Below are 20,319 nucleotides of genomic sequence, written 5' to 3' on the forward strand. Positions count from 1 at the left end.
CTGGAAGTAGATGCACCTCAAGGGAGGGTTGCATGTAAAGCTGTGTGTGTGTGTGTGTGTGTGGTAGTTTCCAAAGATGGGTACAACTTTCTGCACATGCTCGTGCAGTATAATTGAACCAATCTTTCCTTTAAGAGGTAGAGTTTATACTCCTCTACATGAATCTGGGCTGCCTATGACTTGCTTTGGCCAGTGGAATGCTGCCAAAGTGATGGTGAACAACTTCTAGCCGTGAAAGGAAAATAAACCTTGGGGCCTCAAGATCAGTAAGCTAGGCTGGGCTCGGTGGCTCACGTCTGTAATCCCAGCACTTTGGGAAGCTGAGGCGGGCAGATCACCTGAGGTCAGGAGTTCAAGACCAGCCTGGCCAACATGACAAAACCCCGTCTCTACTAAAAAATATGAAAATTAGCCAGGCGTGGTGGCAGGCGCCTGTAATCCCAGCTACTTGGGAGGCTGAGGCAGGGAAATTGTTTGAACCCTGGAGTTGGAGATTGCAGTGAGCCGAGATCGTACCACTGCACTCCAGCCTGGGCAACAGAGCGAGACTCTGTCCCCCCACCCAAAAAAAAGTTACTAAGCTAAAGAGAAAAGTCAAGCTGGGAACTGCTTAGGGGAAACCTGCCTCCCATTCTATTCAGTCACCCCTTTGCTCACTGAGATAAATGTATATCTGATTGCCTCATTTGGAGAGGCTAATCAAGAACTCAAAAGAATGCAACCATTTGTCTCTTAACTACCTATGACCTGGAAGCCCCTTCCCTTTGTCTCACCTTCACCTTCACCTGGAGTTGTCCCGCCTTTCCAGACTGAACCAATGTATATCTTACACATATTGATTGATGTTTCATGTCTCTCTAAAATGTATCAAACCAAGCTGTGTCCCTACCACCTTAAGCACATATTGTCAGGACCTCCCGAGGCTGTGTCACAGGCATGCGTCCTCAACCTCGGCAAAACAAACTTTCTGAATTAACTGAGACCTCAGATTTCTGGGGTGCAAATAGTCTTAGGCTTTGAGAGCCTTCTGGTAGTTTCCATATTTTTGCCCTCTTGGATGCTGGCACCAAGCAAACCTTGGCTATCCTGCTTAAAGGGACATTTGAAGAGGGGTTCTGGAGGGCGAGGGGCCACATGGAGGACAACAAGGTTCCCCGGCTGACAACCAGCACCAACTGACAGGCACATGCATGAGGCCGTCCTGGATGCTCCACCCAGCTGGTCCTCCAGCTGCAGGTAGCCACACAAATGAGCCCAGGTTAAACCAGCCAGGAAGTCCCCATGCAACTCACGGGGTCATGAGCAATAATGGCTTGTGGTGGTTTAAAGTTTCTAATTTTAGGTGCAATAGGTAACTGAAACAGCCCACAAGGGTGTGAGCCTGTGGAGGGTGCATTTCCCACCTGCTGAAGCTTCTCAATTCCCAGGATCCAATCCAGATAAGACTCCTGTTCTCAGTGTCCTTGATGGAAATGGCAATGAACTTTTGCAGATTGGACCATCTCAGGGGAATCCCAAAGATCGGAAACTATTTTCTTTCTCAGAATCTTCCACACAGTATTGAGCCTTAGGAATTTCTAAGAAGGATCTGGAATGAAAAAAAAAATCTTTTGAAAAGGTATTTGTATAGCTTCACTTCAGCAAGATTCATGGTGGGTATTAGACTAAGTGCTGGTGTTAAGCCAAACCATGTTTTTCAAAGACTCATCTGGCCTCAAGTTTGGCAGGATCAGAGTGGCCTCCCAGGATCTATCCCATCCTCAGAAGAGTTGGTTCAACTGGCATGTACCCAGATCTCTTTGAGCTACGATGATACTCCCTTGAGTCAAAGGCTGCCACATCACATCTCCTTTAAGTCCCCCTAAGTACGACCCCAGAAGTATTGACAAAATAGTGCTATTCCTGAAGATTTCAGGAGGACATAAATGAAGAGACTAAACTGCAAGGTACCAAAACTTCCATCTTTGCTAAAGACCCTCATCCAGGCTGGGCACGGTGACTCACGCCTGTAATCCCAGCAATTTGGGAGGCCAAGGCGGGTGGATCACCTGAGGTCGGGAGTTCAAGACCAGCCAGACCAACATGGAGAAACCCCATCTCTACCAAAAATACACAATTAGCCGGGCGTGGTGGCACATGCCTGTAATCCCAGCTACTAAGGAGGCTGAGGCAGGAGAATCGCTTGAACCTGGGAGACGTAAGTTGCGGTGAGCTGAGATCGTGCTATTGCACTCCAGCCTGGGCAACAAGAGTAAAACTCCATCTCAAAAACCAACAAACAAAAAGCTCTTATCCAATGGTCATGCCACTCTATCTGGCCATGTAATTTCTCCTCCTGGCTTTCTGTAGCAACAGCCTTCTGGGGAACCTCACTCTGTCTTTCAAAACCCCTTCACCTTGTACCCTTCATCAGCAAAGTACTTAGCTCAACATGTATGCCTCTGGGGGTACTCATCCACATGCCATTTCAGGATATTTCCAGCAACATCATCTTCACTACCCCAGGATGGCATTTTAGAGTGGATTGCATGCCTGCTGGATGTGTTGTACTTGAACGAGTTAGAGAAAATGCCACACTTTGAGACAAATTAATAGTCTGTTCATTTAGCCGATGGCTAAGAAATGGCTAACGTTTTAAGTTCTCTCGGCCTCGAAGAAGGGGCTAGATTTTCTTTTATACTTTGGTTTAGAAAGGGGAGGGGGGTCTAGTTAAAACAAGTTTACAGAAGTAGGCAGAAAAGTTAAAAGGATAAATTGTTGCAGGAAAGTAAAGAATTCTAGGTCTAGGGGCTTTAAGACTATTATGAGGTGATAGAAGCGGGGCTTTGGGCGCTATCAATTGGACGAATTCCTGGGTACTGCGGATATTGCTCGCCACAGTATCTTATCAGTTAATTGCATTCTTCGATGTGCTGGGAGTCAGCTTGCACAAGTTAAGTCCTTGAGGAAGGGGCTGCCAGTGAAAGAGCCAAGATGGAGTCTCTCTGGCTCTCTTAGCTAAGGGAGAGTCAATTCAGTTGGAAACAATGCTAGGTGATTCAAAGAAAGGGAAAGTCTAAGAACAGGGTTAGTAAAAATAAGGTTGGGCATTACATTCCTCACTTGTGTTTTTGGGGAACCAAATCGTTGATTTTTCAGTTATAACAAGGGGGTTATATTGAGTCTTAAGATACATAAGTTCGACAGAAGCTAAGCGTTGTTTTACAAAATTAAGAAACTAATTTAATATACAAGGTCCAAAAATTAAACTTAATAGTAAGGACGGGGAGGGGGTCTGTCTAACTTAGTAATTAGAATAGTTAGCTCTGGGTTCTAGTTGAACATGTTTTAATACTGGGGGATGTTATTTTCTTGTTCTTGTTGGCGCTTATCTAGATTTTCTTGCACTTTCTGGAGTGTATCTTTTATGACTAAGAATGGTGGAGGAACAGTTAAATCAACTTTCTCAGGGTGTTTCTGGAACATAGGGTTACTTAGATCAGTTAAAGGCCTGATTGGCTTGGGTGGGCTTTATGAGACTAGGGTTTTTTTTTGGATGGTGAACATAGACTTAACATTAAATCCTGGGATATAAAATCTTAATCTTCATGACATGCCATGATACTATTGAGTTAAATTAAGGTCATGGACAGTTATAGTAAGAGGATTACAATTTTTTCTAGTATATAATTTAGGATGAGAAGCATGACTTATGGAAAGAGTTGAAGATCTGGTTGATCTTTTAGAGTAGGTGGCTAAAGTTACACATGTCTAATCAGGGCAGAAAAACTGATAAGTATTTTGACAGCTAGCATCAGGGTGATTTCTAGGACAGAGGTAAAAGTCAATATTTTGGAGTCTTTTTTCTGCACTTTTGGAGCTTCTACACTTAGTTTGGCTCTTGGAGTGTCTGAATCTTGCTGAAAGGTCGACACTTCCTGCTCCTGGAACTGGCAGATTGTGTTGCTTTTCGTGGGTATGGGCTGGCTTTGGGAACAGTACAAATAAGTCAACTGCAAAAGAGACTTGGAGGTACTGGCCTTCTAAGTGGTGTTTGCAAATACACTTCCTGTTGTGAAAGAGGTGAGGAGAAAGGAGTAGGAAGGCACAGAGGATGTAACGGGCAAAAACAAATAAGTGGGGTAGATAAAAAGAATGAATCTAATGGCTTCACCTAACTTAGGTGCAGTTTTAAGGGGACTGACTTAGGCCTGGAGACTTATGTTTTTAGCTGGGCTCTTTTGGCCTTTTTGATGCGGGAGTGATGAATGTAAGCAGGAATGCCATCTACTTTCAGAGCAGTTGGCGTCGTGAGGATGACGGTGTGAGGTCTTTTCTAAGCAGGAGTGAGTCTTTCTTTTTGGAACTTTTTAACAAACACTAGGTCTTCTGGCTGGAACGAATGGCAGGACTTTGGTCAGGAATTGGATTGGGATGGGCTCCTGGAACAAGTGGCAGGAGAATATCTTGTACCTGTTGGAGAGACTATAGGTACTGTAATCAATTAGTTTGTGATATTTCTGCTAATTTGGCATCTGTTAGCTTAGGCAAGATAGGCGGTGCCTTATTATACATGATTTCAAAAGGTGAGAAATTAGCCTGGTAAGGGGTGCACCTTACTTTAAGTAGGGCTAAAGGAAGGAGACTTACTTAATTTACACTGTTTTTTTAAGATTAATTTTGTAGGAATGTTTTTTAGGGTGTGGTTCATGCGTTCTACTTGCCTGGAGCTCTGGGGTTGATAGGCACAGTGAAGCTTCTATTGAATGTTTAACGCCTTACTGACTGACTGAGCTATAGGCGAGGTGAAGGCTGCTCTATTATCAGACTTTATGGCAGCAGGCAGCCTATATTGAGGGATGATTTCATTGAGTAAAAACTTAACTACTATGTTGGTGGTTTCATTTTCGGTAGCAAATGCCTTAGTCTATCTGGAGAAGGTGTCTACTAGTACTAGAAGGTATTTGTACTTAGCCTGGTGTGGTTTGACTTCTGTAAAGTCAATTTCTTACTTTTTTCTTGGCGACTTTTTTCAGAGACAGTGGCCTGGACTGGGTTTAGGACTTTGTTTGGCATTTACGTGGGCGCAGGTTGTGCACTGGAGAGCTGCTTAATCTGTTAGGCTTTGAAGACGGGGGATCTTAAAATGGCTCTGGAGGAGCTGAGGTAGCTTTGCTCTTCTTAAATGGGTGGTAGACTGTACCTAACTGATTAAAGTTTCTTTAAGAGTTCAGGGTATGAAGATTCTAGAGTCAGGAAGAATCTACTAACTTTCCTGATTTTTATTGGCTCTCAGATCCGAAGCCCGTTGTTGTTGTTGTTGTTGTTGTTGAGTATACGGGATGGTCAGGCAGATCTGGCTGTGGAAAGGAGACTGTTGGCAGAAAGTTTAGAGGCGTGACTGAAAGTCTCGCTGCGACCTGAGCTGCTGAATCAGCTTTCTGATTACTATGGGCAACGGCCGTGTTTTCTTTTTGATGTCCTTTGCGGTGGATCACAGCTACCTGCTGAGGTGAGTAGCCTGCTTTCCTGGTAGATGGCTTTATGTACATGCACAGTAGCAAAGGCGTACTTGCTGTCAGTGTAAATGTTAATACATTTATTCTTACTTTATCGGAGAGCCTGAGTGAGGGCGATCAACTCAGCCTTTTGTGCTGAGGTGTTCGCTGGTAAACCTTGAGCTTACAACACATGTGTCTCCGTGGTAACAGCTGCACTGGCTCTTCATATTTCCTGCTTGAGGAAGCTGCTACTGTCTGTGAACATGGCAGCATCTGCCTTTTCTAGGGGCACAGCTTGAAGATAAGATAGGCCAGTTTCGATAGTTTCTAACAGTTCTTGACAGTCATGAGCAGGAATAGTGGAGTCTGAGTGAGGAAGTAGAGTAGCTGGATTGAAACACTTTGTGGGAGAGAAAGTCAAACGAGGCTGATCTAACAGTAAACTTCGATACTGCAAGATGCGAGCATTTGACATCTATTTGCCAGAAGCATTTTGTAGTAAGGTCTTTACGGCGTGAGGAGCTGTAAGGGTTAAATTTTGGCTTAGAGTTAACATCATCTTCTTGGGCCAGGCTTGCTGTAGCCGCTACGGCTCACAGACAACTTGGTCATCTAGAGGCCACAGGATCTAGCCTCTTAGACAAATAGGCCACTGGGCGGCTTTAGGGTCTTAGAGTCTGAGTAAGCACGTCTTTAGCAACTCCTTGGCTTTTATGGAGATATTAGGGAGGGCTAAAGCAGGGGCTTCAGTTAATGCTAAATTAAGGGGCTATTTCATTCTGTACTTCTTGGATAGCTGCCACTACAATTTTTGTCTTTTGAATGCTTTACAGCGGCCTTTTCAGCTGCCTGTGTTGCTTGTTTTTGTTTTTTAAGCTTTTGATTATCAAAAACTTTTTGGACTATTTCTAAAAGCTGACTGATATTTATTCTAGAAAATCTTTTTAGTTTTTGGAGTTTCTTTTTAATATCCTAGGCTGCCTGAGCCACAAATGCTAAATTAAGAGCAAGGCTATTTTCGGGAGCTGCCGGGTCAAAAGGGGTGTAAATCCGATAAGCCTCCTGGAGGCGCTCTAAAAACGTTCTTGGTGACTTATCGGGCCTTTGGACAACTTCGGTCGTCTTAGACAAGTTTATGGGTTTCTGAGAGGCTCTTTTAATACTTGACAGGAGATACCGGTGAAAATCGTCTAAAGCTCTCTTTCTACTTGAGGAATGTGAGTCCTGGTTAGGCTGGGTGGAGGGAAAGACCTCCTCAAGGAGGTCTCTAGCTTCTTCTTCCGGTCCATTGGCTGATGTGAGGAAGTACTTTTTGGCTTCTTTTTGGATACGTTCCTTCTTTTCAGAGGTGAAAAGGGTTAAAAGCAGCTGTTGGCAATCATCTTAGGTGGGCGGGTGGGTCCGGAGTACAGACTCTGTCAGAGAGGTCAAAGCCTGGGGCTTTTCAGAGAAGGGAGGATTATGGGTTTTCTAATTATATAAGTCAGAATTAGAAAAAGGGACACAAACTAAGAAGGGTGCTGAGCGCTCGTCACTTGGAGGGACTTGTGCCTCTCTCAGTGGTAGTAGAGGGGCTACTTCTTCCTACCACGGTCATGATTGAGAGGCAATGGGTGGCGAGACTACAGGGGACGTCGTCGAGGAGACATGGGATAACTTTAAGGGAGAAGGCTGGTTGTAAGGAGGTGGGACTGGGTGAGGGAGACTCCCCTCTTCTTCAGAGGGAGGCAGTACAGGGGAAGCTGAACCGGCTGAGGGTCGAGGCGAAAACGCGGTCTGGCTTAGGAGGACCTTGGAGGTAGAATTATGAATGGTGCATGAATGGAGCCATGGAGAGTGGATTCTGACTAAAAGTAGCTAACGTAGGGAAACTGATCAGGGTGGCTAGGAGTTTCTGTAACAACCTGCCACACAGCTTGAACAATTGTGAGGTTCAATGACCCTTCAGGGGCCACTTGACTTTAAACTTTGGCCATTTTATTTTGCACAGTGTCTGGAGCTTGCCTTTTTTAAGGCGGACTTTATAATCCTCTGAACTGAGAGAAAAATTCTGCAGCATACATTGGAGAGGGCTTTAACTTTACAAGGCTGGGAGGAAGTGTTTCTTATTTTATTTTATTTTATTTTTTGAAGGCAATTTAATAAGATTTGAGCATAGATATTAAACTTAGCATGGACAGAGAAACTTATTTCTTGGGGGACTGGCGTAGTGAAAGAACAGAATCAATATGACTAGAAAGAGCAGAAAAACTTACAACAGCTAATACTACTTGCTACATTACTGTAGCTTTAAGATTGAGGGAGGAGGACTAGAGCCAGCCTGAGATCTTCTGGGTCAGTTTGATCTAGGCATTCTTCTTCTTCTTCTAGATCTGCACTTTAAATACTTTTGGTGTCTTTATGACTTAAACGCAAATAGCTTAAACTTAGCTTTTTCTTTTAAGGGTTTAAGGAGTAAGAGCAGAGCCAAGTCCTGGAGACGGTAAATTTGCTGTCGCACCGTAAAACGAGATGTGCGGGATAGGGGGCAGGGACAAGGCGGAAAAGGACTACTCGGATCATTTTTAAGTAGGGACAGTAGCCACAGAGGAACAGAGTAAGAATCTAAATGAAGTAAAGCACTACGGGCGTACATTTCTTTACACGGTGTTCTACTTAAGGGCACTGGAAAAGTTACAGAATGACAAGAGAGGTGAGCAAGGAAATCTGTAGGGTGGCTGTTTTGAACTCACTACTGGTTTAACTTAGAGGAGGTCTAATCACTTGGACGTGGAGTATGACGATCTAAATACTTACAACTTTCATGGTGCTAGAAATCTTAATCAGGCAAATGTTTTTCACACTTGTTCTTGTAACAACACTTGACTTGCTTCTGGCAGAAAAAAAAGGACTGTAGTGGCCAGCCTAAAAGGTTGATGAGAAATTTAACCTCCTGTGACAAAAAATCAGCTCTAAGGACTTAGAAGAAGTTTTTACTTAGACGTCTTGGGCAATATCAACGTCTTGACATGCAAAACTTTGACAACTACTAACAAGACAATAGACACTGAACAGAACAATCAATATAAAACAAACAATTGACTTTAGGGCATGTAAACAGTTATGACAGTTTCTTCCTTTTTTTTTTTTTTTTTTTTTAGACAGACAAGGGGAGGGTTTCCTTTGATGGGATCAGTCAGATGCCTGCCTGGCCGCTCCCCCTGAGGGGACTTGGGCTCCTCTTAGCATTGGCAGGCAGGTATAAACTTGCGGCTCAGATCAAGCTATGCCTGATGCTGCCTTAAGCCTTATGAGGTCGCCACGGAACCGCAGGTGAGGGCCCACTTGAACTCCGTAGCTTTCGCGGTGGAGCTACAAACTGCAGGACAAGCGCAAGCCCTTGTCCTCCCTCATTCATTCATTATTCACAAAGAGTTTATAACAGTTTTTTTTTTCTTTCTTTCTTGGAGATTCTTCAAGAAACTTGAATAAGAGAAAGATGAGAGATAGAAAAAGAGAGACAGAGAGTGACCGGTCTGCCAGAAACCAGGACTCAGTCCTCCAGCATCCTGGGATGTGAACTGAGTCAAGGGAGGGCCCCTGTCAGGGCCACTTCCCTCCTAGAAAGAGACACAGAGGTGCCTAACAGAAAACCAGGGCTCTACCTTCTAGCGTCCTAGAGAAACAGGTAGAGTCAAAAGAGGGACACCCTCATCAGGGCCGCTTCCCTCTTACTAGAACTGAAGTCAAATCTGACCTACGTGACCTCAGGGTCAGAAGTCGAGGACTCAGAGGTGGAATTTTTATGGGCACCCACACGGTAGTCGATAAGCTCTCCTCTGGAAGACGCTCACCTTTCGAGGACCTGAAAATTCTTTTTTAGGTGGCACCCCCCTACAAGCCGGCCGTGAGCCCGGAGGGAGCCCGGGTCTCGCCTGATGTCGTTTCTCGCTGGGGCCTCCAAGTGTTGTACTTGAATGAGTTAGAGAAAATGCCACACTTTCACATGAATTACGAGTCTGCTTATTTAGCTGTGGGCCAAGAAATGGCTAAGTCTTAAAGTTCTCTTGGCTCCGAAGAAGGGGCTAGATTTTCTTTTATACTTCAGTTTAGAAAGGGGAAACGGGTCTAGTTAAAAGAATTTTACAGAAGTAAAGTAGGCAAAAAAGTTAAAAGGATAAATTGTTACAGGAGAGTAAACAGTTCTAGGTCTAAGGTCTTTAAGACTATTACAAAGTGATAGACGTGGGGCTTTAGGCATTATCAATCGGACAAATTCCTGGGAACTGCGGATATTGCTCGCCCCACAGTATCTTATCAGTTAATTGCATTCTTCGATGTGCTAAGAGTCAGCTTGCACAAGTTAAGTCCTTGAGGAAGGGGCTGCCAGTGAAAAAGCCAAGATAAAAGCTGTCCCCGGTGTTAGAGGTGGGGCCTGATGGGAAGAGATTGGATCATGGGGGTGGATTTCTCATGAATGATTTAGCATCATCCTTTTGGTCCTGTCCTTGCAATAGTGAGTGAGTTCTTGCAAGATCAGGTTGTTTACGAGTGTGTAGCACCTCCCTCCTTACTCTCTTGCTACCGCTTCACCTTCTGCCATCATTGTAAGTTTCCTGAGGCCTCCACAGAAGCTCAGCAGATGTCAGTGTCATGCTCCCTGTATAGCCTACAAAACTGCGAGCCAATTAAACCTCTTTTCTTTATATATTGCCCAGTCTCAGGTATTTCTTTATAGCATGAGAACAGCCAAATCCAGCAGCCATAGACAATATGTAGCAAATGTGCATGGCTGTGTTTCAATAAAACTTTATTGACAAACACATGTGCAAGCAGGTTAGATTTGGCCCATGGGCCATAGTGTCCCAGCATCTACTCTGGAATATTCTGTTCAGCCTGGATGGATATCTCTAGGTTTTTTTTTTTTTTTTTTTTTTTGAGACAAAGTCTCACTGTTGCCCAGGCTGGAGTGTAGTGGTGCAATCTTTGCTCACCACAACCTGTGCCTCCTGGGTTCAAGCAATTCTCCTGCCTCAGCCTCCCAAGTAGCTGGGATTACAGGCACCTGCCACCACACCTGGCTAATTTTTGTATTTTTTAATAGAAATAGGGTTTCACCATGTTGGCCAGGCTGGTCTCAAACTCCTGACATCAGGTGATCCACCCACCTCAGCCTCCCAAAATGCTGGGATTACAGGTGCCCGCTACCACACCTGGCTAATTTTTGTATTTTTAGTAGAGATGTGGTTTCACTATGTTGCCCTGGCTGGTCTCGAACTCCTGATCTCAAGTGATCCACCTGCCTCGCCCTCACAAAACGCTGAGATTACACGTGTGAGCCACTGCAGCTGCCCTCTAGATTTTTTTTTTTTTTTGACCATTGCTTATTTGGTTTGACTTTCATTTTCTTCCCCATTGTGGTAGTCATTTTCTGAATGCCTGTTAGTTTGTCCATCTCTCTCCTCTGTAGTCCCTAGAGTCAGATGAACTCCTCTGCAGGTGCAATGGTGTAACACTCTCTAGTGCTGAATTTTGAGCAGGAGAAAGAGAGCAAGAGTGACCACTACCTTTGGAAACACTGGCCTCCTGAGAATTTGGTGTCTCCTCTGCAAAGGTTGCATACCTGTTAACCCACAGGCCGGAGAGAGAGACAAGCCAGAATCATGATCTGTTGAGCTTGAGTTTAATATTTGATGCACAGAGATCACTGAGTTTTTTGATAAGAATTAGAGGGGGAAGAAATGGCCACAGAGAACAATTTCTATCTCCAGGTGAGGATTCAGGAGATAATTCTGTGAACAGAACTTCCAGAGAACCGAGATGGGGGAAATCGCTGGTATTAGAAGAGTGAAAATGTCAGTAAGTATGGCTACGACTGTGCTCTTAGAGGCAAAAGAAGAAAATGAGACTGCCAGGCATGAATAATGAGAAATCTTTGATGGAATTAGCCATGCAGAACAGATACTAAATGCATCCTCATTCTTCTCATAGTCAAAAGTTTTTGCTTAAGCTGGATGGGAAAAAGAGAATCCCATTTCACTAAGTATAAAAGAGGGGATTTTAGAGAAGGTCTCAGAAGAAAGAGATGTGGGGGTTTGGTGAAACTCACCAGAGGCTGAACCCTCTCCAGCATAACACAGGGATTGGGAGGAGCGGGGCGGCATTAGGCCAGGTGCATAGCCCAGTGCTGCTCTCTCTGGACTTTCTGCTCTCTCTGGACTTGTTTGCTAGCGGAGCTTATCGATTTACATAATTTTCAGTGCCATTTCTCAGCTAATGAGTCCTGAACTTTTGTCTTGTGGCTAGACTTCTCTTTGAAACAGCAGTCTTAAACACACAACTTCTTTATTGTTTTTTCCACTTGTCAACTCATGAACACCTCAACCTTGTTACATCCAAAGCCAAACTCATGGCTTGGAGTGGTAGGTGATGGCTGTAATCCCAGTGCTATGGGAGGCTGAGGTGGGAGGATTACTTGAGGCCAGGAGTTTGAAGCCAGCCTGGAAAACACAGTGAGACTCCCTATCTACAAAAAAAAAAAAAAAGCTAGGCATGGTGATATGCATCTGTAGGATCTGTAGTCCTGCTACATGGTAGGCTGAGGCAGGAGGATCACTTGAGCCCAGGAGTTTGAGGCTCAAAGAGCTATGATTGCACCAATGCACTCCAGCCTGGGTGACACAGCCAAAGACCCTGTCTTAAAAAAAAAACCCAAAGCCAAACTCTCTTTTTCCTCCTCCTTCTCCATGGGCTCTGTCCATGCCATCTCTGTTCTGTAAATGGCACCACCCCTGCTGAGCTGCTCAAGGTGGTCATAACTCATGTGTTGTGCTAACTCTGCTTTTGCCTTCTTCTCCAAGTCCTGTGATTCTAAACTTTATCCAACTTGTCCACTCTCTGTAGCTTCACTGTCATTATCTTTGCCTAGGACACTGCTATCTCAGCTGGGCTACAGCAACCTCCTAACTGGTCTTAACTGGTATTCTGCACCTGCTCTCCATGCTCAGCAATCCATTTCCTACCTGGCAGCTTCAGTGATCTTAAGGCGTCCATTGAGTCTCATCCCTGCCTTTCCTGCCCATGGTACATAGAATAAAATCGAGACCCCGAGTCTTCTGCCTGTTCCTGCCACCTCTCCAGCCCTCTCCTATCTCCTGCCCTTAGCCTACTCTATTTCAGCCACTATGGCCTCCTTTTGTTTTCTTGGACTTTCAAACTTTTTTCCACAACATGGCCTTTGCACTTGCTGCTTCAGCCTGGAATGATTTTCCTCTGCACCTCCCCAAATTAGACCATCCTTTAGGTGTCAGCTAAAATGGTGCTTCCACAGGCAGCTCTTCCCTGACTCTGCTCTTCTCCACCTTAACCTCTTATTGTTTCCTGTTGTGGGAAGTCAGGGACCCCAAATGGAGAGGGACTGGCTGGAGCCATGGCAGAGGAACATAAATGGTGAAGATTTCATGGACATTTATCAGTTCCCAAATAATACTTTTATAATTTCTTATGCCTGTCTTTAATCTCTTAATTCTGTTATATTCATAAGCTAAGGATGTACATCACCTCAGGACCACTGTGATAACTGTGTTAGCTGTACAAATTGATTGTAAAACGTGTATTTCAACAACATGAAATCAGTGCACCTTGAAAAAGAGAATAACAGCAATTTTTAGGGAACAAAGGAAGACAACCATAAGGTCTGACTGCCTGCAGGGTTGGGCAAAAAGAGCCATATGTTTGTTCTTGCAGAGAGTCTATAAATGGATGTGCAAGTAGGAGAGATATCGCTAAATTCTTTTCCTAGCAAGGAATATTAATAGTAATACCCTGGGAAAGGTATGCATTCCTGGGGGAAGTTCTATAAATGGCCGCTCTGGGAATGTCTGTCTTATGCGGTTGAGATAAGGACTGAGATACGCCCTGGTCTCCTGCAGTACCCAAAGGCTTACTAGGGTGGAGAAAAACTCCGCCCTGATATATCTGTGGTCAGCCTGGTGCCCTGCTCTTGAACCCTGTTTTCTGTTGTTTAAGATGTTTATCAAGACAATACATGCGTGAATGAACATAGACCCTTATCAGTGGTTCTGCTTTTGCCCTTTGCTTTGTGATCTTTGCTGGACCCTTATCAGTAGTTCTGCTTTTGTGCTTTGTCCTGTTCCCTCAGAAGCACGTGATCTTTGTTAGACCCTTAGTAGTAGTTCTGCTTTTTGCCCTTTGAAGCATGTGACCTTTGTACCTACTCCCTGTTCTTACACCCCCTTCCCTTTTGAAGCCCTTAATAAAAACTTGCTCATCTGAGACTCAGGGGGGCATCACGGTCCTACTGATGTGTAATGTCACCCACAGAAGCCCAGTTGTAAAATTCCTCTCTTTGTAGTGTCTCTCTTTATTTCTCAGCTGGCTGACACTTATGGAAAATAGAAAGAACCTACATTGAAATATTGGTGGCAGGTTCCACCTATACTTCTTTCATGGATTTACTTATTTTTTGTTTGTCCCCCTCTGTATCCTAGAAACTCCTGGAGGGCAGAGGCATGCCTGCCATCTTCATCATTGCATTACCACCACCCAACACTATCAGGGGGACCTGCCCTGATCATCAACTCGGTTCTTTTCTACTTTCCTAAGTGCTGAGTGGCTTGAGAAATAAAAGGACAGAGTACAAAAGAGAGAAATTTTAAAGCTGGGCATCCGGGGGAGACATCACACATTGGTAGGATCCATGATGCCCCACAAGCCACAAAAACCAGCAAGTTTTTATTAGGGAGTTTCAAAAGGGGAGAGAGTATATGAATAGGTGTGGGTGACAGACATCAAGTACTTAACAGGGTAATAGAATATCACAAGGCAAGTGGAGACAGGGTGAGATCACAGGACCACAGGACGGAAGTGAAATTAAAATTGCTAATAAAGTTTTGGCACCATTGTCATTGATAACATCTTATCAGGAGACAGGGTTTTGAGATCAACCCGTCTGACCAAAGTTTATTCCAAAATTTATTAGGCGGGAATTTTCTCTTCCTAATAAGCCTGGGAGTGCTATGGGAGACTGGAGTTTATTTCACCTCTGCAATCTCAACCATAAGAGACAGGTACGCCCCGGGGGGCCAGTTCAGAGACCTACCCCTAGGTGCGCATTCTCTTTCTCAGGGACGTTCCATGCTGAGAAAAGGAATTCAACGATATTTCTCCCATTTGCTTTTGAAAGAAGGGAAATATGGTTCTGTTCTGCCTGGCTCACCGGCGGTCAGAGTTTAAGGTTATCTCTCTAATTCCCTGAACAATTGCTGTTATCCTGTTCTTTTTTCAGGGTGCCCACATTTCATATTGCTCAAACACACATGCTGTACAATTTATGTACTTAACGCAATTATTACAGGTCCTGAGAAGATATACATCCTTCTCGACTGACAGGATTAAGAGATTAATGACAGGCATAGGAAATCACAAGGGTATTGATTGGGGAAGTGATAAGTGTCCATGAAATCTTCACAATTTATGTTTAGAGATTGCAGTAAAGACAGACATAAGAAATTACAAAAGTATTAATTTGGGGAACTAATAAATGTCCATAAAATCTTCATAATCCACGTTCTTCTGTCATGGCTTCAGCCGGTCCCTCCGTTTGGGGTCCTGACTTCCCGCAACATCTCTCCCTTTCTTTTTATATAAATGTGCCATGGCGATGAAGGCTTGTTCGTTCTCTCGATTTTGACACAGGATTACTTGACTGGTACGGCACACTAAAAGCAAGCCGATTAAGCAGAGAAACATAATTCCAAAATTTACTACAGTGGAGCCCCCAGTAGATTTAATCCAAGTTGTGGGGTTTAATCCATAAAGATTTTCTGCCACCTGATCTAACGCCTGAGCTCTAGGCACGATGGATAAGTGAGCTTGGGAGGCTTCAAAAATTTGTTTTTTTAATTTAGTAGTTTTCAATGATAAATTATCTTTTCTACCTAGAAGGTGTCCTTTGACCATTTCCCATGAATGATCAGTCTTGTTATAGGAATAGGGGTGATGCAGAAATCCAAAGTATTCCAATTGCACTGCATTTGCATGCGATGTTCCAGACTCATTACCTGATCTCCAAGCCAAATAACAGAATGTCTTAAATCATTAATTTGCTTTGCCAATCTTTGATCGATGCCTTGTTGAGAATTCCACATTTGGGTGGAGTTGGCTTGCCAATCATTAACAAAATGAGCCGTTTGAATAGACTGGTGTAATTCCATTCCGGCAGTGGTGGCCATTGCAGTGACTGTAATTAGGCCCATGATAACAGCGATTAAAGTGAAAACAAATATCTTAGATCTTTTTAGAATTCGTTGTACCACTTCATTAATTAAATGTATTGAGGGGGAGGATTCCCAAGGTCTAGGTAAAGTTATCGGAATCCAGATTCCTTCTCAAGCTCGAACCAACTTTACACTTTTCCTGGAGTCAAAATGGGAGTTAATACAAGTGTATAGATGACAATTGACGCATTGGACAGTTTGATTATTCATCCAAATTTTGATATTTCCTACCAATAGCATGTAAGGAGGCTCAACACAACTCTGTATGGGAACAGTCAGGTAGGAGGTAAGTAAAGCAGAATGTCTGGGTCTACGTTGATACTGAGAGAGTGGGACGGTAGTGGGAACAACAGTCAAAATAGTTTTTCCTTCCCATACTCGCAGTCCAGACGTGGCAATAGCCAATTTCCAAAGTTCTGGGTGTTCTGGGCTCAGAATAGGGAGTATCATAGGAGGCCTGGTGGGGGGCGGGGGTAATGCCTTTATCTTCCCATTTTAAGGGAAAGAATGAGCTGATCCTTGTATGCAAAGTAGAATGATGATTCTCTTTCTCCTGATAAGAAATAAAATAAGTAGCCTCCAGGCATTCCCTTCCACAGAGGAGCAATTGTTTTTTAAATAGTCCTTTGGTGCCCAGTCTATTACTAAACCATATGAGTCATTTTTTAATATTACTGCATGTGAGTTAACACAATCTTCCCAAATTAAAGTTTTAGATGGTCCCTCAAAATGTTTAGGGCATGGTTTTCCTGCAGGTTTATACTGAAAGTATGGGGTACCTCCCATTACTCCTCCTTTCATTTGTTGTAAAGGAGAAAGGGAGAGGCCAGAGGCCAAATGTCCCATTTTATCTGTAGCTGATGTTTCTGAAAGATAAGCAGCCCAGAACTGAGTTTCTAGATGGATGCAACCAGGTGCATGTCCGAGGCACAGAGAGGGGTATTTATAACGCATGGTAACATTAAATGCAGTGCCTTCTTCTCCTGGTTGAGCAGGGCAAGGGTCGTCTATGGCTCCAGGCATCCACACACTATCATTAGTGTAGATTTCTGCGGGAGCATCTATCCGGGTGAGAGGGCGAATAAGTGGAGGAAAAGGCACCTAAGCCCAAGAAGAATAATTATGTGTAGCAGGTAAATCAGTGTGAGAGGAAACTGGTGAGACAGAAAGTATAAGGAGGAGAATCATTAAATAAAACCTAGTGTAAGCGAGATGGAGTGCTGAAGGAGAAAGAGAAGAACAGAGGGATGTTATTTTCAGGCTAATAGAAATGGTGAGATATTTAGGTTTGTAAGGAGAAAAAGAAAGGTAATCAGGAGAAGTGTGATTAGTTAGATGGGTCTCCACTGTCATCAGGGAGGATTGATTTACACCCATTGTGATTTGGTGTGCCTGTTTCTGAGGAGTCGGCACAGATCTCACCACATCTGAAGGCAGTCTCTGACACAGACGTCTCTTCACTGTGGTTTTGACTGTCAGTATTCACAAGAAGCTTGAGTCTTCTGGTGGGTACCCAGACAGGGGATTGATGATCTCCTGGTGAAACACAAGCATATCCTCTTCCCCACGTTAAGTAGAATAAGAGACAATATTTAAAGGTTTGGGGAAATCCTGTAAGGCAGTAATCACAGCAATTAACTCCGCCTTTTGAACAGAAGTATAAGAGGTAGAAAGAAGTTTGTCTGCAGGACCTATATAGCCAGGATTGCCATTACCAGAGCCATCAGTGAATACTGTAACGGCCTCAGGAATGGGTTGATTTTTGGTTAATCGAGGAACCACCCAAGACGTTATTTTTATAAAATCAAACAATTTGTTTTTTTGGATAATGATCGTCAATAACACCAATAAAATCAGCCAAGTGAATTTGCCACAGTACAGAATGCTGAAAGGCAGCTTGAACTTCGAGCTGATTTAAAGGAACTACAATTACACTTGGATCAAATCCAGAAATTTGAAGTATTCTGCACCGAACCTGTCCAATTAATATGGCTATTTGGTCTAGATAAAGTTTTTGACACAGAATGAGGAAGAAAACACCATTCCACTAAATCATTATGTTGAACTATTAGTCCAGTAGGAGAGTGTAATGAAGCAAAAACCAGAAGCTGAAAAGGCTGAAATGTCTGTACTCTAGATAACTGGGCAGTCTGGATTGTTTCCTCTACAAATTCCAGATCCAGTACATAGGTCGGAATGCCTAAAGTAGGTCTTAAATAATTAATGTTACCCAAAAGTTTTTGGAAGTCATTTAAAATTTTTAAAGAATCTCTCCTAATTTGAATTTTTTGAGGTTGAATACATTGTTTATCGACCACCATTCCTAAATATTGAACAGGAGTGGTCTGTTGAATTTTATCCTGAGTAATGTGTAACCCAGCCTCTGTAACACAGCGGCTCAAAATTTGGTAACAGTCAATTAATTTTTTATCAGTGGGGGCAGAACTTAAAATATCATCAAAATAATGAAGAATATAGGCCTCGGGAAATCGGGCTCAAACTGGTGAAAGCACTTGTCCAACATAAAGCTGGCAGATTGTAGGGCTATTTGGCATTCCCTGAGGAAGTACTTTCCATTGATAATGAGCTACAGGCTCCTGATTATTGATAGATGGTACAGTAAAAGCAAATTTTTCACAATCCGATTTATGTAAAGCGATATGAAAAAAAAAAACTCTTTAAGATCAATAAGTATGAGAGGCCAATCTTTAGGTATTAAAGCAGGGGCAGGCATGCCGTGTTGTACGGCCCCCATAGGTTTAATTACAGCATTAATGGCCCTTAAATCGGTTACCATCCGCCATTTGCCTGATTTCTTTTTTACTAGAAACACAGGAGAATTCCAAGGGGAAAGAGAAGGTTCCACATTTCCAAGTTGTAACTGCTCAGAAACCAATTGATTTAAAGCCTCCAGTTTTTCTTTAGAAAGCGGCCACTGCTGAATCCCAGGGCCACTTGTCTTATCTCCTTTGTTTAAAAGGATATTAGGTAGTAAAAGCAATTGAGCTTGTTGAACAGTAGTAAAAGAAACAGGAGCTTGGGCTGGGGAGTGTAATTTATCCCAAGCTCTCATACACACTTTTGTTACTTGTTCTGTGGTAAGAGTATCAAAGTTTAATTGGGCATAAGCATCAGAGAAACTATCGGAGCCTATGAGCTGAGCCTGAGTAATTAGAATGCCATTACTCCGATTTAGCTGAGCCTGTAAACAGGCCTCCTCTGACCACCAGGCTGAGATGGACTTAGAACAGATTTTGCCAAAAGATCACAGTCTGAAGGAAGCAAAACGACCTCAGTATAAAAAGTGTGCAATACCATTTGAACATAAGGAAAAGTAGGACCATACTGAGTACAAGCATCCTTAAATTGTTTTTAAAAAGGTAAGATTGAGCGGCGCATATCGACGCAGACTGGTTGAGGAACTGAAATGACAGGAGGGTGAGGGGCTGTAGTGGATGGGGGAGGGCCTGGAGAATGACAGGTAAATTGTAGTTTGGTCCCAGAGCCATTATTTAATGCTGGAGGTTTGAAGAGAGAAGAATTAGCATATTTATGGTACCGGGCTTTGTGAGTCACAGCCGCAGGAGTTTGAAGTACCAGCTTTTCGTGAGAAGAAGTAAGAAAAGTAGGGGGAAACTTTAAGCCAAAGTTACCAGTTAGAAATCAAATTTTCAGAATCGTTAGGGTGGGGAGGAGTAGCTGAAGGGAGAGTCTGAACGAAGGCCATGTGGGAGAGGAAGGTTGAGAAAAAGGCAGAGAAACTGAGGAAAAGGCAGAAAACTGTGGCAACTGCAGGGGTTCACGAGATTGGCAAGCCACGAAGATGGCACGCACCAAGCACCCCAAACAGTGATGGGAACATAATACCCGGCCGAGACCAGTTTTCGGAATGCTTTACGGACACAATCACACAATTTTATATACACCGTTCCTTTTTCAGGAAACCAAGAACAGTATTTTTCTACTGCCTTGAATAGAATGATCATATTTTTCATGGTTACCGGTTTTAACAGGAGTTTGTTAGATTACACATGACCCATAGTTAACCCAGACCTTACACAGATTACTCACCACTCGTCGGGCAGTTGAACACGCTTATCTGTGGACCAAGCCGATTGACGTTTCACCGCACCTACCAAAGGGAATCCGGTTTCCTCATGCACTTAGGAAAAAAGAAAGACCACGTGGGCGCCAGATATCGGGGGACCTGCCCCGATAATCACGTAAGTTCTTTTCCATATTCCTAAGCGTCGACTGGCTTGAGAAATAAAAGGACAGAGTACAAAAGGGAGAAAATTTAAAGCTGGGCGTTGGGGGAGACATCACACATTGGTAGGATCCGTGATGCCCCACAAGCCACAAAAACCAGCAAGTTTTTGTTAGGGAGTTTCAAAAGGGGAGGGAGCATATGAATAGGTGTGGGTGACAGACATCAAGTACTTAACAGGGTAATAGAATATCACAAGGCAAGTGGAGACAGGGCGAGATCACAGGACCAGAGGACCCAAGTGAAATTAAAATTGCTAATGAAGTTTTGGCACCATTGTCATTGATAACATCTT

General features: G+C 43.5%; 1 long non-coding RNA gene across 1 annotated transcript in view; it reads left to right on the forward strand.

Annotated features, from left to right (window-relative positions):
- Nucleotides 1-1,584: 1,584 nt before the first annotated feature.
- The window catches only part of LOC134810659 (uncharacterized), a 39,174-nt gene continuing 20,439 nt past the window's right edge, over nucleotides 1,585-20,319 (forward strand). Inside the window, exon 1 of the long non-coding RNA XR_010159161.1 lies at nucleotides 1,585-19,980. This is a non-coding gene — a long non-coding RNA (uncharacterized LOC134810659). The remainder of the gene's footprint in view (nucleotides 19,981-20,319) is intronic.

This window comes from Pan troglodytes, chromosome 7 (genome assembly GCF_028858775.2).
Source record: "Pan troglodytes isolate AG18354 chromosome 7, NHGRI_mPanTro3-v2.0_pri, whole genome shotgun sequence".
Classification (NCBI taxonomy): Eukaryota; Metazoa; Chordata; class Mammalia; order Primates; family Hominidae; genus Pan; species Pan troglodytes.